The sequence below is a fragment of the Apium graveolens genome, unplaced genomic scaffold, assembly GCF_009905375.1.
Source record: "Apium graveolens cultivar Ventura unplaced genomic scaffold, ASM990537v1 ctg313, whole genome shotgun sequence".
In the NCBI taxonomy this organism is placed as follows: Eukaryota; Viridiplantae; Streptophyta; class Magnoliopsida; order Apiales; family Apiaceae; genus Apium; species Apium graveolens.
Window position 1 is genome coordinate 16,266 of NW_027417951.1, and position 27,185 is coordinate 43,450.

The following is a 27,185-nucleotide window of genomic DNA, read 5'->3' on the forward strand; positions in this document are numbered from 1 at the left end:
GCCATACACCTTTTTGTGCCCAGAATTCTTAACCATCTTTGATTATTTTTAACGGACTTGGTGTTCAGAGTAAAGTGATGGACTACACACATATTTATACAATATCAGTTATGTATTTATGAATTATGGTGAACTGTCTTCCACACCTAAATGTTTACTTAACAACCACTTACCAATACCAGTGAGCAGTGAGCAGTGAGCAGTGAGCAGTGAGCAGTGAGCAGTGAGATTTTAATGATAATCATATAAAAGTACAAAATTTCACAAACGGTTATATACTTGATGCCAAATTTACATGCATATAGTTACTGGACTTTTAAATGTGCTCTGTCGTGTACATGTTTAATATGGATAAATTTAAAATAAAACATGTGTGGATAGTTATTTTTTACCAATTTTTCTATCTTAAAAAATATTGTTAATTTTAATAAATTTTAATTAGTCAATATTTTTTATTTGTTGCACAAATTTTGTACTAGGAGAAACGGTACCGAGTGATATAAGATTTTAAATCTTAGATAATACATAAACATAAGCACTTTAAATTCAATTTATTATTGATGTAAAAATGTATGGAAGAGGCTATCAAATTTATCTTCTCTTAAAACATGATTCAAATTTAGATAACAATAAAAGTAGATTTAACTTTCAAAAAATAAAATAAAACTTTACTTAACAACCAATTACTAGTCAGCGGTAATAAGACATTAATTAGAATCATACAAAAGTACAAAATTTCACAAAGTGTATATTTGACTCCAAATTTACATGCATATACTTGCTGGACGTTTTAATATGCTATGTCCTCTGACTTTTGGTCAGGTTTAACCCTCATAACCGACCAATATAGTGGTCGGTTAACTGCATGGACATTTTATTCAAATGTGGGGTCACTGTGTACACGTGTTGCCACGTCACTAAGTCGTAACCGACCGTAGGTGGTCGGTTATGTTTGTTTTTAAAAAGTTGACTGAAACTCATGACCGACCGTGGTCAAAGTGTGCACATCGGTTAGTTTTATATCAGAAGCTAACTTAAATGTCATAACCGACCGTCCTAAATGTCATATTCGGTTTTCTGGGTTTTGTAATGGTCAAAAGTGGTCGGTTATGCCTATTGTCGGTCGGTTTTAAGGTCTGATTTTAAAAAAAATTGCAGGTTTTTCTGCAGTCCCTATACAAAACCAAATCAAACAACCAAACAATATTCACAACCAAACAATATTCACAACCAAATATCCAATCCAATCAATAACCTATACTACTTAAAATCATTCCACAACAAAATGATTAAACAATAGTAATTAAATCCAACGAAATCATTTACAAACTCCGATAACCGGAGGATTAAACCATATCATTACATAATAAGCAATCTTAAATAACTGACAAAGTATCAAACCATAACAACGTATTAAATTTACATCCCATAACCATCAAAGTAGCAAATTACAATAGTCATAAAACTGATCAATGTAAACTAATCCGACAAATCAACATCAGACGATCCACCGCCATCACCGCCGCCATCATCAAAGTCCTCATCATCGGAGGCCTCATCCTTGGACGTGTAATCCTTATCGACTTCCATAGCACGCTGATTGTTTTCCTAGATATTTAAGTGCAGAATGATCTGTGTGAACAATGACTTTGGAACCAATGAGATAAGCACGAAACTTGTCAAGAGCATAGACCACAACTAGAAGCTCCTTCTCAGTAGTAGCATAGTTCCCCTGAGCTTCATCCAAGGTTTTACTTGCATAGTAGATAGCGTGCAATACCTTGTCTTTCCTCTAACCGAGAACTTCTCCAATAGCATAATCACTTGCATCACAAATGATTTCGAATGAAAGATTCCAATCTGGAGGTTGTATGATAGTTGCAGTTATCAAAGCTTCCTTAATCCTGTAGAAGGACTCCAAACAAGTATCAATAAAGACAAAAGTGGCATCCTTAAACAGCAATTGAGTGAGGGGTTTTGTAATTTTTGAAAAATCTTTGATAAAATGACGATAAAACCCCGCATGACCTAAGAAACTCCTAACTCCCTTGACATTAACATGAGGAGGGAGTTTCTCAATCACCTCAAATTTTGCTTTATCAACTTGGATGCCATGTTCAGAAATAAGATGACCAAGTACCACTCATTCATTGACCATGAAGTGGCACTATTTCCAATTTAAAACCAAATTAACCTCTTCACAACGTTTAAGCACTTTAGAGAGATTATGCAGACATACATTAAAATCATAACCATAAACACTGAAATCGTCCAGATGTTTTGGCCATATGCTATTAGCACAACAGTGTGTCTCATAAATAAAAAACCTTCAAGTCCTTTGGGTTTCAAGATTTTTGAAGAACAGTGGCAGGAAAAGAAAGTAAATCTTTCACACTTGCGGGTTTTTGGTTGTATTTCTTATGTGCATGTTAAAGATTCTGACAGGGACACGCTTGATCTGAAATTAAAAATGTGTATCTTCATTAGGTATGGCTCAGATGATATGGGTCACCGTTTCTGGTATAATTTGACAAAGAAGGTCATTAGAAGTAGAGATGTTACTTTTATGAGAATGCATTGTATAAGGATAAGCTTGTAGTCGATTCTGAGTATACAAAGGAACAACTTGAGAAAGTGAAGGCAGTGCTTGAAGACATTATAAAAATATAGCTTGCAGGAAATAGTGAGAGTTCGGAGAATGTTGATGACATGGTTCCAATTACTCCTATTAGGTCTCGAAGTATTATAAAGGGGGGGGGTTGAATACGATACTCACTAAATTAAAAATTATTTCGAATCTTTTATAGACATATAATTTAGTGTTCGGTTAGTGGTTCCGTGTTCTTGAGGTGAATAGTGTTTGGGAAAATAAAACGAGGAATACAAGATATTCGGGAAGTATATATTCATATATAAATCCTCGGGGGTGTTGCTACACTCCGATAAATAAATTAACCGGCTACAATCTAAGAACAACAAAGTTCCTAGCTACTACAAAGATATTAAAAATTAAATCCTATACAATGATCTAGCTTTTGTTTGTCTAAGGATCTAATTACCGGATAACGATTATAATGCCCCTATGAATATACAAGAGTTAAAACGGGCATTATAACGTTTCTCCGGTGAGAAGTTGAACGGATAATCAATATGCTGAGCTTCTCTGTAAATCTCTTTATTTCTTATTTTCATCAACTCTCGTGAGAGAGAAGATGAAAAGAAAAATTACAAAACTTGATTGTTGTTTCGATCTGCTGCTGTAGTATAGGATTTATATTTAATAAAAATACGTGGTCATTTATTTACCACATAAATCAAATGAATGAATCAATAAAGTGTGGCTGAGAAAACTTTTTCCTGGGAACACATTTCCTTACTTGCACATACAAGGAGAAAGTCTAGCATTTGAATTAACAACACAACTCCTTACTGACGACTACAAGGAGGTTTAGCACCTAGAATTATTTTCAAGCATTCTAACTTGCGACCAGGGAGCCTTGGAGTGAACTTTGCCTTAGCTAAATTCATGAGTTGCGATCTCTAGTCCCTTGTAGGGCTTACTTGCGACCTCTTCATGCTCTAGGGAGTGAATTTGCCTTAGTTGCATTCCGGAAAAACCTAAATGGCGACCACACCACCTAGGGGAAGTAGTTTCCTTAGAAAAAATCCTACGTTGCGATCAATCTCTCTAGTATAGATTTTACTTGCGACCAAGGTTCACTAGTATGCAATTTTGACTTAGTTTAAATCCCAAGTTCTGACCAAGGAAGCCTGGGGACCTTTACTTGTCACCCCTTCATCCTAGTAAGGTATTTTGCCTTAGAAAAATCATCTCACTTGCGACTACAGTGTAGAATAGACATTTCTTAATTAGTTTCTTTTCTCATTTCTTCCCTGTTGCTCCTACTAGGTCAAAACCAATTCCTGTACTTAGGTTATGAGCTATAATTCAATGTTCTTGCTCCTGCTAAGCAGTAAAATGATCTCAGTGACTCCTACTACAAGGTAGTGATCACTTTGACTTAGTTTCTGTAGAACGCTTTAACCCTTAAACGGTCCCGTCTTCAAGTAGACTTTCTTTGTCCTGAAGAATCATTCTTCTTGGAATGTTGAACTTGTTGAGCAGTAGAAGCAATTTGAACATCTGTAATTGGATTATTCTTATCACCATCACCATCAATATCTTTATCCTTTGTCTGAATAAAATATGGTGTACATTTTGTAGCAACTATCTTCTCCCCCTTTTTGGCATCAGTATTTGAAAGAAGAGAAAATAGAGCATCCAGCTTGTCACTTATAGAAGAAACCTTGTCTTCCAAGGAGGAAAATCTAGAGGCCATGCTGTCTGGAGATTTAACATCTTTGATGGTATTTTTCACACTTTTGATTTCAGCTGAGTTAGGTGTGTGAAGCAAAAATCCATCAATTTTTCTCTCTGACACCAGCATGAGACTTCTTCATTTCATCAAGTTCAGAGTGAATTCCTTTAACAGAAATAGTTGTGGCCTTAAGATGCAACTTCAGATCAGGAGTTTGAATTTCATCATAAGCATGATGAATATGTTGTAGGCTAACAGCAGATGAGATAGAATAATTTGCAAGTCTCCATTTGTAATTCCATTCTGTCTGTCTGAAATACTCAGTATCAGGATTGTAATAAGAAGGATTTTCAGTGAAGTGCGAAGAAGAACCAACATTTGACTTCTTAGATGCATCACTATCATTGTCAGAGTCAGACAAGCCATCAGGAGAATGTGCAGAATCAAACATAATTTCCTTGCCTTTATCCAGATTCTTTGCAAGAGATGTCTGTGGCTGATGTGATCCTGAAACAGAAACATAGTAACACCTAAATCTCTATGTTCTTTTCAAGTGATCTCATCACTTCTCATACAATATATCACTTTTAAGAGTAATATTATTCTCATAGAAGAAACTTTATAAGTAAAGAAAAACTTATAAGATTCTTGTCTCAAAACTACCTCTCCTTTTTCCAGTACAGGAGACTGCCACTCAAAATATTTTTCTCTCTTTTTTTTTATTATTATTTTCACACAGTCTCACAGAAAGGCTCCATCACACATATAGCAAAGAAATAAGAGATGGCTGAGAAGATTGTATGCTTGTCATATAAATAGAGGTAACCTCAAATAAGACACTATTTATAATCATACAAACATGAGAATATATGAGAAATTAACAATACATGAAGGTGATTCCTCAAGTGGAAGTGATGAAAGTGGAGGAACAAACAGTACATCAGAATGCTTTTTCAAACTAGCAACTAGTAATGGATCATCAATTGTAGCTAGTTCAGTTGAATGATGATTCTCAGTAGGAGCTGATGCATCATCAGGATTTGATCTGTCAGGAGAAGTTGAAAGACCAGCATCAGTACTTTGAACTGATGGTTCTTGTGGAGTCTGAGGCATGTGAGCTGCTTCGGCAATGCTTGGTGAAGGTTCTTGTATGCTCTTCTCAAAAATAGGATCATCAATGATTGCATCAACTCGTGATAGTATCTCCTGATGAATTTGCTTTTCCTGAAGTAGGTGAACAAAATCTGTAAGAAGATCACTTTGAGCAATATTAACAATGATTTGTGCAGCCTCAATGTCTGTATCTTCCCTTTGAGAGTTCTTGTATGACTGGATGTGTTGCAGTTGTTAAATCTCTTTGAGACCTAGGTTCTTGTGTACTAATATCCTTGTCAAGAGGCTGAGTCTTCTTCTTCTTTCTGGTATATCCAACTACTTCTTCACTTCTTCTTTTCAACTGACTCTTTGCAGTTCAACAGTTGCTTCAATTACTGGAAACTTGTCAAGCAGAGCACTAGCACCAGTAGTTGGCTCCTTGATTTCAGTAGTGTCAATCAAGTCATTAGGATTTTGATCAATGGACTTCTTGATTTTTGACAGGGACCCTATTGGCATCTGATCATCTGATTCAGAATCTTCTCGAATGATCAGTCTTCTTTTCTTGATTGGAAAGCAGTCTTCTTTCTTCTCACTCTCACTCAGTGAGACTTGTTTAGCTTTCTGTCCAGATGTGACAGATTTCTTAAACAACCTTTTCTTTGTTACAACTGATGTCTTTTGAGAGACAGCAGAGGAGGCTAATTTAGAGGCTTGATGTGTTTGCTGTTTGGAAGAAGAAATGCTTGGGTTAGAAACAAGATGGGTGATTTCTTGAGTCTTAGCATCAGGAACTGTGACAGAGGTGCCATCATCAGGATTTGCAGGCACTTGTGTAGGAGTAGTTCTATTTCTCAACAGAAATTGCCTGACCTCTCTAAGAAGAAAGGGTGGTCCTGAAAATTATTCTTTTCATCCCTTTTGATATGATCTGTGATCACTTTTTCATAAATTTGAAAAACAGGGAGTAATTCATCATCATCAAAAATATCATTAGGGGCATAGATAAGTGAAAATCAGTTGTAAAAATCTAGTATACCCTATTACTCCTGAATCATCTGCTATCCTAGAAATTATGAACTGTAATATAGTATTACCATAATCAAAATTACCAGAGTTAAGAAGAGAGTACCCAATTCTCAGGGAGGTGGATGGAAGTGCATCAAAGTTTGTTGTCTTATTCAAGAAACATCTACTGATGCAGTCAAAGAAAAAGTTCCACTCTCTTTTCAGTTTGGTTCTGACCAGTTTTCCAATGGTTGTGATTTCTCCTTGATAGCCTAAAGTCCTTAGCATATCAAACAGCTGCTCATTGGTGTGAGTATTAGGAGAACCATCAAGAGCAGGCAATCTCAAGGCTTGAAGCAGAATGTCAGCATCAACTTTATATCTTTGGTCCTTATACTCAAAAGAAAAACCAGTATGTGTTGAATTTACCACTGCTATGTTCCAGACCTGCATGACAGCCCTGTATGACACCTTAACAGGATTTGTGAGAGCATATCCAATTGGACATAGAATGAGAAAATCCCAAATATCATGAAAAGATGATGGTAGCTGCTGATATGTGAGCAGAGCTAAGTAATTGTTAGTGCCAAATGTGTTTCCATGAATGATTGTGGTTTGACTGAAGATTGGTGAAACTTCAGAAGTTGTCATGATGTGAATAGCTATGCGAGAGAGTAAGTGTGAGATGTGTTCAGTGAAACTATGTGTATGATGAATTGTGTCACAGAATTTCTACTGGTTTTATAGCTTCACTATTCAGAAATATGTTTAATACACTTGTATGAAGAAGGTAACCTAGCAAATTTGACTTCGAACATGAAACAATATCTGAGTAATTGATTTTAATGTTGGAAGAAATTGCGGAAGTAAATACAAAATATATATAGTTATATCAAGACACAACTGTAGAAATTTGTTTATCTGATAATCCACCAATTATCATTAATTAAGTGGGACACTTAATTGCAACAATAAAGCTTACTCAGAGATTGATTAACACTAATAATCCAAATTAGAACGTGCTGACCTGTTATCAGGATTTGAGACCTTTCTTTTATCAGGATTTGACTAACTCGGGATATGTCGATTCAAATTTAACATTTGTTTGTCAAAGCATCATAAATTATTAGTAACCACAATGCTAATCAAAACATTCATCAAGAATTACAGTTCATGTAGATGAAGTAAAGATTAACAAGCTTCAATGAGAACATTCACATGCACATAATACGAGATAAACAAAGACTAAATCTTGCAATCAAAAGAAATTTTATTAATATATCAAAAGAGTACATTTTATGAAATTTGTAGATTACATGCAAAAGATTACAAGATAATCCTAGTCTAAGATGATAAACATCAACAGCCTTTGTCTAAGAAGCCTGACAAAGCTGATGATAATGAGAAAGGGGGGAAAGGGAGATAAGTCAGGAAGACAAAAGAATGGATGGATGTTCAGAGTCTTTTCTTCCTGTCTTCAACAAAGAGCAAAACAAGACGAATAATTTGCTCTTGCTGACGGATGGCTTCCAAAAAATCTTCTTCCATACAAACCAGATGGCGATAGTAATCCCTCCGGAAAATCAAGAGATCAATGTAGATATCTTGTGGAACCCAACTCCAAATCTCATCAGGAATGGCAGAGATGTGCCACTCCTGTTCCCACTCATCGCAACAAACCTCGACTGTAAATGTCGGATAATCAAAGAACATGTTGAATAAGCTCATGTTTTTGATAGAAAAAATATGATAAGGGATAGAGATTTAGAGAGTTTGTGTTTCAGAATGTTGAGAAGTCTGATGAGTGTTGGTTTAAATAACAAAATAGTTGGTAATAGAGAGGGACTCTAGGGTTCGGTAAAGAAAATTAACTCTATTGTTATCTTAAAACTTTAACCAAAGAATATCTTTTTAAGGCACGTCTCCCTAGACCGATGTGTAATGATGACAGTGATATATTTATTCGGACATACACAATTAACATATAAAATCACTTAATTTTTTATGCATATAAAATAGAATACATCAAATATTTCTGGCTTAATATCACAGCATTTAGGACATATCAGGATTTGATCAATATACATCAGGATTTGATCAAATAGATAAAATAAAAATTTACTTATCCCAGTTAACCATACCAAGTTCATTCACAAGCTTTGTAAATGTTGCTTCAGATAATGGCTTTGTGAAGATATCAGCCAGCTGCTGTTCAGTAGAAACACAATAAAGCTCTATGGTTCCTTCCATGGCATGCTCTCTTATGAAGTGATATCTGATACTAATGTGCTTTGTAAGAGAGTAATGCACTGGATTTCCTGTCATAGAAATAACACTTTGATTATCACAATAAATAGAAATTTTTGAGAATGATAATCCATAGTCCATGAGTTGATTTCTCATCCATAACAACTGAGCAACTCAACTCCCAGCTGCTATATATTCAGCCTCAACAGTTGAAGTAGAAATAGATTTCTGCTTCTTGCTGAACCTTGAGACTAATCTGCCTCCCAAGAACTGACAGCTTCCTGATGTACTTTTCCTGTCTATTTTGCATCTAGCAAAATCAGCATCTGAATAACCACATAATGCAAAATTAGCTTCTCTTGCATACCAAAGTCAAAGAGACATAGTACCCTTGAGGTATCTGAAAATTCTCTTTACTGCAATAAGATGTGGCTCCCTTGGATTTGCCTGAAATCTTGCACACAAACAAGTGGCAAATATAATGTCTGGCCTGCTAGCATTTAGATATAACAGAGATCCAATCATACCTCTATAGCTTGTCACATCAACTGCTGTACCTTCATTTGGATCAAGTTTTGTAGTAGTTGCCATAGGAGTACTTGCAGTTGCACTTTCTTGCATATTAAACCTCTTCAGTAGATTTCTTGTGTACTTGGACTGATTGATATAGATGCCATTATCAGTTTGTTTAATCTACAAGCCTAGGAAGTAACTCATCTCTCCAATCATACTCATTTGATATCTTGATTGCATCAACTTTGAAAACTTATTACACAGTGTTTGATTAGTTGATCAAAAAATGATATCATCAACATAAATTTGAACTAAAAGCAAATCTTTACCTTTATTTAGATAAAACAGGGATTTATCTATTGTATCTCTTTTAAATGCACTTTCAAGTAGAAACTGAGCAAGGGTTTCATACCATGCTCTAGGTGCTTGCTTCAGTCCATAGAGTGCTTTATCAAGTCTGTAAACATAATCAGGATGTTTAGGATCGACAAATCCTGGTGGTTGTTCAACATAGACTTCTTCTTCAAGTTCTCCATTGAGGAATGCACTCTTGATATCCATCTGGAAGACTTTGAACTTCTTGTGAGTAGCATATGCCAAGAAGATTCTGATTGCTTCCAACCTAGCAACATGAGCAAATGTCTCATCATAGTCAATACCTTCCTGTTGAGAATATCCTTTTTCCACCAATCTTTCCTTGTTTCTGATGATTGTTCCATCGAGATCAGTCTTATTTCTAAAGACCCACTTTGTGCCCAAAATTGACCTGTTCTTAGGTCTAGGTACCAGCTTCAACACTTCATTTCTTTCGAACTCATTCAATTCTTCTTGCATGGCCATGACCCAATCTGCATTCTTGAGTGCATCTTCTACTTTCTTTGGCTCTTCTTTTAAAAGTAGATTATGATATAAACATTCATTCTGAGTTGCACTTATTGTCTTTACACCATCATCAGGATTTCCAATGATTAGATCATTAGTATGATTCTTAGTCCATTTTATGGCACTGGGAAGTATCCTTCTGGAAATAGATGCTCCCCATGAATTGTATGCCTCATCAAATCCATTTGAGGCTCTCCCTGAATCTGTTGGGTTATTTCCTGATGAATTATTGGGACTTGACTCATGTTCTTCTGATATTGAATCAGCATTATATTGAGAAGAACTTTGAGATGATTCTTCAGTGTTAGTATCATCAGCTGACCTTCGCTGTTGCTCCCCCTCAACTTGTGCAGGCTCATTAGCACAATGATTATCTTCAGAATCTGAAGGAGTGTCAGGATTTGGATCATCAAGATTTGACAGTTCATTAGAGTTTGATCCAGATTCCAACAATGCTTTTTCATTTGCAAATATTAGACTTTAATGAGTGTCTTCTTCAAAACCAGGAATCTTCTGATCATCAAAAGATATATTGATGGAGATTACTATAGTGTATGTTCTTAGATTGAACACTCTGTAAGCTTTTGATTGTGAGTATCCAACAAAGATTCCTTCATCAGCCTTTGATTCAAACTTTCCAAGATGATCAGTATGAGTTCTCAAAATAAAACACTTACATCCAAATAAATGAAAATGTTTGAGACTGAGCTTCTTTTCTTTTAGCATTTGATAAGGATTAACACCATGTCTATTTATCAGAGTGACATTCTGAGTATACCATGCTGTGTTTACTGCTTTAGCCCAGAAGTAAGTGGGTAGTTTTGCTTCTTCTAGCAGAGTTCTGCCAGCTTCAATTAGGTTCTGTTTTTCCTCTCAACAACACCATTTTGTTGAGGTGTACCGGGAGCTGACAATTGTTGCTCTATGCATTTGAACTTGCAGAATTCCTCTATCTTTGAGTTTTTGAATTCAGTGCCATTCTCACTTCTCAGGATTTTCACTTTGTGGGTAGATCCATTTTCAATTTGCCTTATGTGATCCAGAAGAATTTCTGGAGCTTCATCTTTCCTGTGTAGAAAATAGACCCATATATATCTAGTGAAATCATCAACAATTACAAGTGTGTACCTTTTCTTGTTGATGGACATTATGTTTACTAGTCCAAAAAGGTCCAGGTGCAACATGTGATATGGCTCAGAGATAGAGAATTATGTTTTGGTTTTGAAAGATACTCTTCTTTGTTTAGACTTTTGGCAAGCATCACAAAGACCATCACTTCAGTATAGCATGTTTGGCAATCCTCTTACAAGCTCCTTCTTGGAAAGTTCATTGATTGAGTTGAAATTGAGATGTGAGAGCTTCTCATCTACTGATGCCTTCGAGATAAGGCAAGTAGCTTCCTTTTCAAGACTTTCATGTAGCCTTGCTTCATAAATATTACCATGTCTGTATCCTATCAAGACAATTTTCTTTGACTTGTTATGAACAACTTCGTAGTGTGAGTCTTAGTATATAACATGATAACCTTTGTCAGTGATTTGACTGATGCTCAGAAGATTATGCTTCAGTCCTTCCACTAGAGCTACATTCTCTATTGCTACCTTTCCAATTATCAAGTTGCCATATCCCAGAGTATGTCCTACATTTCCATCTCCATAAGATATATCTGGGCCAGCCTTCTTCTCAAATTCTGACAGCAGGGATTTATTTCCAGTCATGTGTCCTGAAAATCCACTATCCAAGATAAGTGTATTTTTCTTGTTACCCTGCAATCAGAAGAATAATCAATTAGAAGGACTTTTAAGGACCAACACTTGTTGGGCCCTCTTTTTGGACAACTTAAGCCTTTGTGTGTTAGGAGTACTTTTGACAGTCTTTCCTTTGTCAGGATTTGTCTTGTCAGAAGCAAGTTTAGTAAAACCAATAGAATGAATCACACAAGCAACTTTATTAAACTTAGGAAAAGGTTCATAGTAATTGTGATACAACTTGTGATAAGAACTACAAGTATAAATCGAATGCCAACTACTACCACAATGAAAACAAAGATTTTGTGGTTTATAAAATACTGATCTACCCCTAACATGAGACTCAGGAATAGCAGTTTTCCTTTTCTTATTCCTCCTGTAATCAATAGCAAGATAATTAGTATTGCTACAGTTAAAACAAGTTTTCCTAGGAGCATTGGGAATAACCTTGTAAATTGAATCCTTAGAAATACCTTGCTTACCATTCATGTTTCTCTTAGGACTTTTTGCTTGATGTTTGTCAATAACCTCAGATATTTTCTTTTTCAATTAATTTGCTGACAAAAGTCCTATGTTCTTTTTTTTCTTAACAGACTTAATGGTTTCCTTGCTTTTCTTTCTTTGAGTTTTATCATTTACCATTTCTTCTTGTGATACTGATGTTGAACCCTTCTCAAAAGTAGATTTGGGTTCATCAGCTTCTGATGAAATAAATTAACAGGAGTTTTAAGGGAAATTTTATTTTCAGTGTCAACATCCTTAATTCCATCTTTATAGCCTAGGCATTCTTTCCAGTTTTTCTTTGAGATCATCTCATGAACCTTTTTTCCTGAATCAGTCCAGGCTTTAGATTCTTTTCTAACATACTGTATCTAGCCTCAAGAATCTTAACTGTATGTTTAGCTCTCTTACATTCTTTCTTCAAATCTATCTCATGTATCAAGTCAGACTCTAACTGATCATTCCTAGATTTCAATGTCTTAATTTCAGTTATAAGTCTATCATTTTCTAAAGTCTTATTCTTAAAACTACCATGCAAAGATTTAAGAATAGATTTCAATTCAGATATATTTTCAGTATCTAAAGTGAAGAAAGGAGTTTGTACCTTAGGCTCAGAAGCAGCAGGATCATCAAGACTGTCCATCAGTGCATATCATGTATTTTCATCTTCAGAGTCAGAGGAGTCCACCCAATTCCTGCTTGAAGTGATCAGGGCTTTGCTCTTCCCTTGATCATGCTTTGTTTTCTTGCCCTCTGAGGCAAAGTGACCAGGTTCATCACAGTTGTAGCACTTGATCTTTGTCCTGTCTAGCTTCCCAGCTTTAGAGTCCTTTCCATCTTTTCTCCCAATTGACTTCTTTTCACCTCCAATGAACTTCTTCCTGAAGCTTCTGTTGTTCCTAGACTTCCTGAATTGCATTCTCCTGAAGCCCTTAACCAGTAATGCAGCCATTTGCATGACATCAGAATTTGTCATGTTCTCATCAGTTTCAGAATCAGTATCATCATCAGGATATGATGATGAATCATCAGTATCTAATTCTGGCAATTTGTTCTTCTTTCGTACAGCTCCAACAGACTTTTCTTTTGAAGGTTTATCATTAACTTTCAAAGCAACAGATTTCCCTTTGCTGCTTTTCCTCTCTCTCCTTTGCTGAACCTCCAAATTATGAGTTCTTAGCATGCCATAGACTTCATCCAGAGTAATTACGTCCAAATCATACTGATATCGTATGATTGAAGTCTGAGTCTCCCATTCTTCACTTAATGCTCTTAAAAACTTGGTGTTTGAATCCTCTCGATCATACACCTTTCCTACCAGAGACAGATTGTTGAGTAGATTCAGAAATCTGTCATAGATATCAGTGAGACTTTCATCAGGCTTGGCCTCAAAGTGTTCATATTCTTGAATCAGAACATCCCTTTTGTTCTTCTTGATGGCCATGGTTCCTTGATATTGAGTTTCAAGAGCATCCCATATTTCTTTGGTAGTCTTGTAGGCTATGACCCTATTTGACATCACAGAATTAAGACTGTTATGCAAAATGTTTCTTACCTTTGCATCTTTCAGCACAACTACTTTCTCTTCTGGTGTCCATTCTGTCTTCTCCTTCAGTTGATAGTGTTCAGCAATCGAAGGAGTTGCAGGCACCAGTTTTGTTGGCATGAAGGGTCCATCATTGATTACGTCTAGATAATCTGGATCTGTAGCTTCCAGGTACATGAGCATCTTCACCTTCCATGTTGGATATTCAGTCTTTTTCAAAATGGGAATTTTAATACTTTCATACTTGTTCAGAGACATGTTTAGATCGTTTCTGATTATAAATTTATCAGTGTGCTCTGATACCAATTATTTCCCAGTAAAGATATAATTGTTCAAGGGGGGGGGGGGGGGTTGGATACAATTGTATAAATATTTCGAACAAATAATAAAATATAACAGCTTTTTATATTTATGATAAAAACTGTTACAAAATCCTGTCAAGAAATACCGATGTTCTTGAGAGCTGCTAGGTCGAATGATCCTCGAGTGTTGTTCACTAAGTGATGACCTAAACTGTGTTTATATACTACACAGCTACAACAGATTAATCTAAGATATACATTATCAAAAACTAAACGAAACTGATACATATCTTAAACTAAACAGATAAAGTCCTATCTCTCAGACATAACAGATATCTGCTCCACCTTATATGGAACAGAACAAATCCTCTAATGCTGACTGTCTTCAAATACTGATGTCATACAAATCCTGATGACATACCAAATCCTGACGGTACATCAGATCTCGATGACATCTGAATAGCCAGATCCTGAGCTTCTTCTGATCATTGAGAATTCAATATATAACAAAGCCAACGAAATATTTAATCCCAATTCCCTTGACTCCCAGCGACCCGAAAAAGATGACTTTTATTGGAGCTTCTTTAAAGGAACAAGAGAACAATGACATTTTTGCGTGGTCAGCAGTTGATATGCCGAGCATTATTTTGAATTGTAACTCATAAGCTAAATATCGACCCTAACCGAGATACAGTAAAGCAAAAGAAAATGAGTTTTGCTTTGAAAAAAAAGAGGCCATAAAACATGAGATAAAAAAGCTCTTAGAGGTTGGGTTCAATGAGGATATACAATTCATGGAATGGTTGGCTAATCCGGTGATGATGAAAAAAGCTAATGGAAAGTGGAGGATGTATGTTGACTTCACTAACCTGAACGATGCATGTCCAAAGGATAATTTTCCTTTCCCACAGATAGACACTTTGATAGATTCCACTGGAGGGCATGAGATGCTGAGTTTCATGGATGGATTTAGCGGCTATAATCAAATTAAAATGCATCAAAATGACAATCCAAAAGGTATTATTCATCACCAACTTGGGTATTTTTTATTATCTTGATTATGGCATTTGGTCTCAAGAATGCAGGAGCCACTTACCAATGGTTGGTGAATAAGATTTTTAAGGATCTTATTGGAAAGATCATGGAGGTCTACGAAGATGACATGTTAGTCAAGAGCCTTCTAAAGGTTGATCATATAGCCCATTTGAGGGAAACTTTTGAGGTTTTGAGATATCACAAGATAATGTTGAATTTCGCCAGGTGTTCTTTTGGTGTAGGGATCTGGAAAGTTTTTAGGATTAATGGTCTCCAAGAGGGGAATTGAGGCCAATCCTAACATGATAAAGGCCATCCTGAATATGGAACACTCACACTCTGTAAAGGACATTCAGAAACACAATGAAATGATTACTGCTTTGGGACGGTTCATCTCCAAGTCCGGAGACAAGTGCCAGCCATTCTTCAAATCTTTAAAGAAAGTAAAAGATTTTTCCTGGACCGATGAATGTCAGATGTCGTTTAAGGAATTAAAGAAATACAAGGTTCAAGCCCCGTTGTTGGCCAAACCAGTTCAGAATGAAACTCTGTATTCGTACTTGGTTATTTTTGAAAGAGCCTTGAGCGTTGTATTGGTAAAAAAGGAAGCCAAAACCCATACACATATCTATTATGTCAACAAGATTCTACACGCAGCTGAGTTGAACTATTTAACTATAGTAAAGTTTGCTTTGGCCTTGGTCATGACGTTAAGAAAGTTACGTCCCTACTTCCAAGCACATAAAATCGAAGTGTTAAAAAATAAGCCTTTGAGAAACATCATCCATAGTTCTAAGGTCAGTGGAAGGCTGATCAAATGGGCCATAGAGCTTGAAGAATTTGACATTAAGTATAAACCTAGAACATCGATCATAGCCTAGGTCTTGACTGACTTCGTGGTTGAATGTACTATCGACAACCAAGAAGTCGGGGGCAGGAAGATATAGCTCAACGCATGGATGGCCAATATGGAGAAAAGATAGTTGAGAACAAAGAGTTCTGAGTGCTCTATTTAATGGGGCATTGAAAAAATTCAAGTGGAGCTGGGATGGTTTTACAAAGCCTCGATGGTGTCTTGATTGAGTATAATATAAATTAAGATTTTCCTACCACAAATAATGAGGCGGAATATAAAGCCCACATTGCAGGACTTGGCTTAGCTGGAACCTTAAGGGTTAAAAACTTGAAGGTCTGTGGAGACTCGAAACTTGTGGTGTCCCAGGTCAATGGAGAATTTGAGGCGAGAGATGAGACCATGGCCATATATGTGCGACTTGTTAGATCTGTGATGACTTAGTTTGATGAATGTCATATTTGTATGGGACAAGTACCAAAAGCCAATCAACTAAAGCATGGTGGTAAAACTAGTTTTTATGGCACTTATCGGTATTTCTTGGAACCAGATAAACCGTTGAGAATGATTATAAAGTTTGGAAGAACTGAAGCACATTCAGTTACATATCGTTATTTAGGATCGCTAGTATGGAGTCTTTGTGAGGATATGCAGTTTCCTCCTTCAGGAAAGACGTCTCAGAGAAAATGGAAGAACTATGGTGTGACACATTTATATGTCTATCTCAGTAAAACACCTAATAGAACACCAGGAAAGTTGTTTATTGCCTTGAAGATATAGACTTAGTAAATTAGCTTCAAAGCTACGTCACAAATTTAACACAAATAATTATTCAATATAAATTTACTATGGTTTATCTTTGTAGAACACGTGATAAACAAATAATTAGTTAAGAGTAAAATTTTACAATATGCTAGAGAACCTTTGTCTCTACTATGTATGAAATTTTTTTAGTGAATTCAAAAAAAAGTACTTGCACATTTTTCAGAAGCAAGGAACTTTTTATTTTTTTAATAGTAATCATATTTTCTACTTTAAATTTGATCAAAAGTTGTCGCTTTTATAAACTCGACCAACTCAAATGGAGTCATATTTATAATTTTGACCAAAAGTAACCTAGTCAAATTTATAAAATTGATTGATTTTAACTCGTTGGCCGACACATTTGTAACAACAGGCGGGAAATTCAATTTTTATCGAAATTTTTGATGACAAAAGTCAAAATATAAAATTGACTTTTTGAAGTCAATTTTAGTCTATCAAAATTGATAAATTGAGCAATCATATTTAGTCCGTAAAATTTAACTAAATTTGACCTATTTAGCTAAATTTGACCGGCCTATTACGTCAAATTTAATTAAATTTGACCTTTTTAGCTAAATTTGACCATCCTAATAATGACCGATGCAATTCAGTCATATTTAACTTAATTTGACCATTGGCGGTCATTTTTTCTTAAATATGACCAAAACATTTTTATCAAATTTAGCCAATGTTTCTCCGTAACAATATAAAAATTAAAGAAAGTTTAAAGATACAACGCTATTATTTTAGCTTTATTAAGCCTATTTAAAAATAGTAGTACTTTTTATTTTTATCTTAATGACACTACATGATTAACTGATAACTTTTCTTGAGTGTTAATATAGGAAATATGAAAATTTAGCTGAATATTGCTCTTTTCACTTTGATTACACCATACAAAATGTATAGAATAATATATTTATGGGTAAATATTGTATTTAGTGTATGTGTGTGAATTCGAATATATATGTACAAAAAGCATAATATATATATAGATTTCTATAAAATTGTGCGTAAATATGAATTTTTACTTCTTATTCCACATGATTATATATAAGAATTATTTTTTCACTTATTTTTTAATTAACTTATGTTGATGTTTTTATTTTATAAATGCGAACATGATAAAAAAAATACAATGTACATTTAAGATCAATATAGGTTTGAAATTAATCACATATACTCATATAAGAATAATAATAATAATAATAATAATAATAATAATAATAACATTTAATAATAATAACAACAACAATAAAAACAACAACAACAAGAATTATAATGATAATGATAATGATAATAATAATAATAATAATAATAATAATAATAATAATAATAATAATAATAATAATAATAATAATAATAGTGGAAGTTTACTTAATTCTAAACTTCGTATATTATAGGATTACTAGTCATTTTTGCTGCTCCAAGATAAGCACAACATTAGTTAGCCAACATTAGTTAGCCATTGGCAACAAATGTTAGAGAAGTTTCTATGGGCCTTGGCTACAAATGTAACATATCAGGTTTAATTAATTCAATATTATTTATGCTTGTAGGCTAATTTGAAAGAATGTCCAGAATACCCCATTTTCCAGCCCCAACTGCCAAAAATACCCAGATGCGCGCATTACATTACTGCGTATACAACCTTCATTACTGCGTATACAACCTTCAGTTTTTTTGTAAAGGACACGCATGTGGGCTATGCCTACTCACTTTTTTGAAAAATAAGGAATACGCATTTCACACATGCGTATTCCCTAAAAATAAAAAAATGAATACGCATTTCACATATGCATATCCTTTATAAATTTTAAAAAAAACGAAATTCGCATGTTGGACATTCGTATTCAATAGGTAATTTGGACACTCCGTCCCGCCAAATGGTATTTTGTGTACTAAGCCCCCAAATGTTTGGGTATTTTGGTTTTTCACCCGGCTAATTTCAGGCCCATATTAGTTTGACTAAATGATAATATATATTTCAAAAATATTTAGAGGATTAAAAATATGAAGTATTTCTTAAAAAATCTAGTTTTCTAAAATACAATTTAATGATTAAACATAAAAGTTTGTAAATAGTGGTGACAAATAAAAATAAAAACTAATACTGTCATGTTATTTTTTTAGTTATAGTCATTACTATAAGAATTTTGTTATGATTATGTATAATTGATTGCTACAAAAATAATAATAATTTGGATTTTATTCTTAATTCATTTTGTTTATTAAAAGTTAAATCTGCTTTTATTGTATGTAAATTTTAATCATGCTTTACGAGTTTGATAGTCTCTTCCAATGTTCTAAAAATATGTGTAGGTGACCGTCTAGGCGGTTCTTAGGCGTTAGGCGGTGGTAAAACGCCCTGACTCGGACCTAGGTGGTGATTTATGCCTTTTTGCTGAAAATCGGTCAAAATCAGAATTAGGCGGGCTAAGCGGTCATAGGCGGTCTGGTCGAAAAATAATTAAAAATCATTGTTTTTTACCTTTTTATGATTTTAATTCATTAATTTGATAATTTTACACAATATCATGCCAATTTCTAATATAAAGTATTGGTAAAAAGTAATAAGTAATCTAACATATTTATTTTCCCACTTGAAATATAAAATGACATATTGTAATTAGTTTAAAAGTGTGAATTAACATATTAGTTAATATTGTAAACTCAATAATTATTAAATAACAAATGTCAAATGTGTAGAGATTGTTTAATACCATTCTAATTTCTTTTGTCAAATAAATATGTGACATATTTATCATTTTATAATAATAAAAGTTAAAAATAATATTTATATTCTTCCTATTAATGTTCTCATTAATCAGTCCGATTAATCAGTCCGATTAATGTTCCAATTAATGGCTCTCATTAATTTTTAGGGGCTGGGAAATTTGAGTGTTGTGCACTACATAGTTGTGGTTTCTACTATCTAATTTAATTTGTCAGATTTCATAGCAGTTATTAGAACCTTAAACATGGTTCCTTTTGTATTTAAGGTTACCAAAATTAATTATATATTTTAGTTATCATTTCTTCCCTTATAATTTTCCCATAATATCAGATCATATGGTTGCTAGGTTTCAAACTCAAGCATTAAATTAATTGTTTTTGTAATAAAATTACGATCACTATTTCTTGATGAGATCATATGTTACAATTTTTTTTATTTATGTTAAAATGTAAATAATTATAAAGACAACTAAAGTGTAATAATGTGTAAGGTATATTTCAAGTATTCTTCAACTAAAAGCAAATAATAATCACAAGAAGTGTTCTAAAAATCTCCAATTTAACCAATTAATTCGCGATTAATCCCCCACAAGGTATCCAACAGATTGAATTTTTGAAATCCGATTAGTCCTTAGGAATTTTTCTGTATTGGAGTATATATAATTATTTAATAAAATTAAAATTATTATATTCATTTAAATATGAATAAATATAAAAATTAAGATATAATAAATATATATTTGTTAATAAATAACTAATATAATCATAATAATATATTAAATATAATTTAATATTATAATACATCCATTTTTTACTACGATTAATCTCCTATTTCAATTAATCCCAAATTGGTAGCACCACCGATTTTCTCCGATTCCCGATTTTTACAAATCACAAGTAACTAAATTTAAATTATTTCTATTTCTTTGGTTTGAAAATTTAACAAATTAAATTATTTTTTGGAACTGATATTTTTTTTTGGACCGAGGAAGGCATTGACCATACTTATTGATATATATTATTTTAGTAAATTTAATTGAAAATATTATATACTTTCTTATTTCATATTTCACATTCCAATAATTTTTTGATAATTAAATTGTAATTCACTTTAAATAAAACTTTAAATAAAATATATTGCATCTTTTCTTATCAAATATCAATAATAAGATGTCTATTGTTTCAAAATAAGTAAACAAGATACTCAAATTTAATTTAACCATATGTTCTATAAGATTTTTCCTATCTAACAATTTGCTTGTAGGTGAACTTTTGGTATGGGTTGGAACATTTTTTCTATACTCTAAGAGAAAATATTTTTACATTATATTTAATTTGTAATATATTGAATCCCTTTGTTTTTTTACCCCAATAATAACTCATTTAATAAAATTTTGGATTTAATTGTTAAATTACTCTAACAATGACTTTGGTAACATACATTATAAATTTATAGTTAAATACCTAAAATTACTACTTGGACAATGCCCACTTTCAGAGAAATAGAATTACCTTTACTTCTTGTAATTGTAAAGTCAAATTATCTCATTAATTTAGATGCAAAGTTAACAAGATTATTAAGATAGAACGTAAGAAGCATGAATATTGTAAAAATTAGCTACAAACTTTCTCGTTTGAAATGATAACAAATCCTAAGAATTGCAAATCAAGATCATCATTATCCCCATCTTAAAAGATTAAATTTGAAAAGTTGTTTAATTAATTATCTTAAATAACAAAGAGAAAATAAAATAAAATGTAAAAGACTAAATTTAAGATATGACATAATCACCTTTGTGGGTGTTAACTAAAAATGAAAAAAAATTAAAAGAGATTAAATTCTATATGTGACATAACCATCTTTTTAGGAGATAAATAATTATAACATCTCAAGGATCACTTATCTAATGATTATGAAGATCATTCTGATCATTGAACCATCCACCCTCATTTGCTACGTCATTTCCCCTGCAGCAGTGACATAAAGAACTATGAATTATCAAACTCAATGCCAGGTAGCTCAGGAAGCCCAGCATTTTCTTGTGGCATTATATAAGATTCAGGAACAACAGTTGTGGGTACTACCCCCATGCCAGACTGAGCCATTCCAATATTTTGCTGAGGCACCATGTATGAGCCATATGCTGGCACAAGATCAACCATTGTAGGAGCAACCATTCCCCTTGTGGACGGAACCCGCATTGTTGACCCCGTTAGCATGGTAGGTATAGGACGGTTCAGTGCAGGTCCCACAAAAGATTCATGTGAAGATGCCAAGCCACACATTAATGTTTGCACCAAGACAGGACCAGGAGGTGTCACAGTGAGGGTTGAAGTAGCACTTATTGGTGCAAAGGAGGATGGTGAAGACATGGGTAGACTCATAGTTGAAAAGGAGGATGGTAGAGACACGGGGAGACTCGGCTTCCAAGTAGCATTTACGGGTGCAAAGGAGGATGGTGGAGACATGGGGAGATTCATGGCCGAAGTATCAAAGGAGCACAGGGGAGATAGGGGGAGACTCATGGTTGAAGTAGCAAAGGAGGACAACGGAGACAGGGGGATACTCATGGTTGAAGTAGCACTTACAGGTGCAAAGGAGGATGGTGGAGACATGGGGAGACTCAAGGACCGAGTTGATTCAGGGACATCAGGCATTGATCCGGTACCTGTATAACGCCTGATAGCAGGCTCAGCTTCACGGAGAAGCCATTCAATGGTTTGCCCATCATTGTTGTGACCTAGTTCCTGTGTCAATTGAAAAATTCTTGCAGCTGTTATTATTGGAAGTCTGACTCTGGGTTCTCGGCCATACACCTTTTTGTGCCCAGAATTCTTAACCATCTTTGATTATTTTTAACGGACTTGGTGTTCAGAGTAAAGTGATGGACTACAGAGGATCAGTAAGACCATATTTATACAATATCAGTTATGTATTTATGAATTATGGTGAACTGTCTTCCACACCTAAATGTTTACTTAACAACCACTTACCAATACCAGTGAGCAGTGAGCAGTGAGCAGTGAGATTTTAATGATAATCATATAAAAGTACAAAATTTCACAAACAGTTATATACTTGATGCCAAATTTACATGCATATAGTTGCTGGACTTTTAAATGTGCTCTGTCGTGTACATGTTTAATATGGATAAATTTAAAATAAAACATGTGTGGATAGTTATTTTTTACCAATTTTTCTATCTTAAAAAATATTGTTAATTTTAATAAATTTTAATTAGTCAATATTTTTTATTTGTTGCACAAATTTTGTACTAGGAGAAAGGGTACCGAGTGATATAAGATTTTAAATCTTAGATAATACATAAACATAAACACTTTAAATTCAATTTATTATTGATGTAAAAATGTATGGAAGAGGCTATCAAATTTATCTTCTCTTAAAACATGATTCAAATTTAGATAACAATAAAAGTAGATTTAACTTTCAAAAAATAAAATGAAACTTTACTTAACAACCACTTACTAGTCAGCGGTAATAAGACCTTAATTAGAATCATACAAAAGTACAAAATTTCACAAAGTGTATATTTGACTCCAAATTTACATGCATATACTTGCTGGACGTTTTAATATGCTATGTCCTCTGACTTTTGACCAATATAGTGGTCGGTTAACTGCATGGACATTTTATTCAAATGTGGGGTCACTGTGTACACGTGTTGCCACGTCACTAAGTCATAACCGACCATAGGTGGTCGGTTATGTTTGTTTTTAAAAAGTTGACTGAAACTCATGACCGACCGTGGTCAAAGTGTGCACATCGGTTAGTTTTATATCAGAAGCTAACTTAAATATCATAACCGACCGTCCTAAATGTCATATTCGGTTTTCTGGGTTTTGTAATGGTCAAAAGTGGTCGGTTATGCCTATTGTCGGTCGGTTTTAAGGTCTGATTTTAAAAAAAATTGCAGGTTTTTCTGCAGTCCCTATACAAAACCAAATCAAACAATATTCACAACCAAACAATATTCACAACCAAATATCCAATCCAATCAATAACCTATACTACTCAAAATCATTCCACCAAACTAGTAAATTTAATGATTAAACAATAGTAATTAAATCCAACGAAATCATTTACAAACTCCGATAACCGGAGGATTAAACCATATCATTACATAATAACCAATCTTAAATAACCGACAAAGTATCAAACCATAACAACGTATTAAATTTACATCCCATAACCATCAAAGTAGCAAATTACAATAGTCATAAAACCGATCAAGCATTCTAACTTGCGACCAGGGAGCCTTGGAGTGAACTTTGCCTTAGCTAAATTCATGAGTTGCGATCTCTAGTCCCTTGTAGGGCTTACTTGCGACCTCTTCATGCTCTAGGGAGTGAATTTGCCTTAGTTGCATTCCGGAAAAACCTAAATGGCGACCACACCACCTAGGGGAAGTAGTTGCCTTAGAAAAAATCCTACGTTGCGATCCATCTCTCTAGTATAGTTTTACTTGCGACAAAGGTTCACTAGTATGCACTTTTGACTTAGTTTAAATCCCAAGTTGCGACCAAGGAAGCCTAGGGACCTTTACTTGTGACCCCTTCATCCTAGTAAGGTATTTTGCCTTAGAAAAATCTCTCACTTCTGACTAGAGTGTAGAATAAACATTTCTTAATTAGTTTCCTTTCTCATTTCTTCCCTGTTGCTCCTACTAGGTCAAAACCAATTCCTGTACTTAGGGTATAAGTTATAATTCAATGTTCTTGCTCTTGCTAAGCAGTAAAATGATCTCAGTGACTCCTACTACAAGGTAGTGATCACTTTGACTTAGTTTCTGTAGAACGCTTTAACCCTTAAATGGTCCCGTCTTCAAGTGGACTTCCTTTGTCCTGAAGAATCATTCTTCTTGGAATGTTGAACTTGTTGAGCAGTAGAAGCAATTTAAACATCTGTAACTGGATTATTCTTATCACCATCACCATCACCATCAATATCTTTATCCTTTGTCTGAATAGAATATGGTGTACATTTTGTAGCAACTATCTTCTCCCCCTTTTTGGCATCAGTATTTGAAAGAAGAGAAAACAGAGCATCCAGTTTGTCACTTATAGAACAAACCTTGTCTTCCAAGGAGGAAAATCTAGAGGCCATGCTGTCTGGAGATTTAACATCTTTGATGGTATTTTTCACACTTTTGATTTCAGCTGAGTTAGGTGTGTGAAGCACAAATCCATCAATTTTTCTCTTTGACACCAGCATGAGACTTCTTCATTTCATCAAGTTCAGAGTAAATTCCTTTAACAGAAAAAGTTGTGGCCTTAAGATGCAACTTCAGATCAGGAGTTTGAATTTCATCATAAGCACGATGAATATGTTACAGGCTAACAGCAGATGAGATAGAAGAATTTGCAAGTCTCCATTTGTAATTCCATTCTGTCTGTCTGAAATACTCAGCATCAGGATTGTAATAAGAAAGATTTTCAGTGAAGTGCGAAGAAGAACCAACATTTGACTTCTTAGATGCATCACTATCATTGTCAAAGTCAGACAAGCGAGCAGGAGAATGTGCAGAATCAAACAAAACTTCCTTCCCTTTATCCAGATTCTTTGCAAGAGATGTCTGTGGCTGATATGATCCTGAAACAGAAACATAGTAACACCTAAATCTCTATGTTCTTTTCAAGTGATCTCATCACTTCTCACACAATATATCACTTTTAAGAGTAATATTATTCTCATAGAAGAAACTTTATAAGTAAAGAAAAACTTATAAGATTCTTGTCTCAAAACTACCTCTCCTTTTACCAGTACAGGAGACAGCCACTCAAAATATTTTTCTCTCTTTTTTTATTATTATTTTCACACAGTCTCACAGAAAGGCTCCATCACACATATAGCAAAGAAATAAGAGATGGCTAAGAAGATTTTATGCTTGTCATATAAATAGAGGTAACCTCAAATAAGAGACTATTTATAATCATACAAATATGAGAATATATGAGAAATTAACAATACCTGAAGGTGATTCCTCAAGTGGAAGTGATGAAAGTGGAGGAACAAACAGTACAGCAGAATGCTTTTTCAAACTAGCAACTAGTAATGAATCATCAATTGTAGCTAGTTCAGTTGAATGATGATTCTCAGTAGGAGCTGATGCATCATCAGGATTTGATCTGTCAGGAGAAGTTGAAAGACCAGCATCAGTACTTTGAACTGATGGTTCTTGTGGAGTCTGAGGCATGTGAGCTGCTTCAGCAATGCTTGGTGAAGGTTCTTGTATGCTCTTCTCAAAAATAGGATCATCAATGATTGCATCAACTCGTGATAGTATCTCCTGATGAGTTTGCTTTTCCTGAAGTTGGTGAACAAAATCTGTAAGAAGATCACTTTGAGCAATATTAACAATGATTTGTGTAGCCTCAATGTCTGTATCTTCCCTTTGAGAAGATGGTTCTTGTGTGACTGGATGTGTTGCAGTTGTTAAATCTCTTTGAGACCTAGGTTCTTGTGTACTAACATCCTTGTCAAGAGGCTGAGTCTTCTTCTTCTTTCTGATATATCCAACTACTTCTTTACTTCTTCTTTTCAACTGACTCTTTGCAGTTCAACAGTTGCTTAAATTACTGGAAACTTGTCAAGCAGAGCACTAGCACCAGTAGTTGGCTCCTTGATTCCAGTAGTGTCAATCAAGTCATTAGGATTTTGATCAATTGACTTCTTGATTTTTGACAGGGACCCTATTGGCATCTGATCATCTAATTCAGAATCTTCTTGAATGATCAGTCTTATTTTCTTGATAGGAAAGCAGTCTTCTTTCTTCTCACTCTCACTCAGTGAGACTTGTTTAGCTTTCTGTCCAGATGTGACAGATTTCTTAAACAACCTTTTCTTTGTTACAACTGATGTCTTTTGAGAGACAACAGAGAAGGCTAATTTAGAGGCTTGTTGTATTTGCTGTTTGGAAGAAGAAATGCTTGGGTTAGAAACAAGATGGGTGATTTCTTGAGTCTTAGCATCAGGAACTGTGACAGAGGTGCCATAATCAGGATTTGCAGGCACTTGTGTAGGAGTAGGTCTATTTCTCAACAGAAATTGCCTAACCTCTCTAAGAAGAATGTGTGGTCCTGAAAATTATTCTTTTCATCCCTTTTGATATGATCAGTGATTGCATTTTCAGAAATTTGAAAAACAGGGAGTAATTCATCATCATCAAAAATATCATTAGGGGCATAGATAAGTGAAAATCAGTTGTAAAAATCTAGTATACCCTATTACTCCTGAAGCATCTGCTATCCTAGCAATTATGAACTGTAATATAGTATTACTATAATCAAAATTACCAGAGTTAAGAAGAGAGTACCCAATTCTCAGGGAGGTGGACGGAAGTGCATCAAAGTTTGTTGTCTTATTCAAGAAACATCTACTGATGCAGTCAAAGAAAAAGTTCCACTCTCTTTTCAGTTTGCATCTGACCAGTTTTCCAATGGTTGTGATTTCTCTTTGATAGCCTAAAGTCCTTAGCATATCAAACATCTGCTCATTGGTGTGAGTATCAAGAGCACCATCAAGAGCAGGCAATCTCAAGGCTTAAAGCAGAATGTCAACATCAACTTTATATCTTT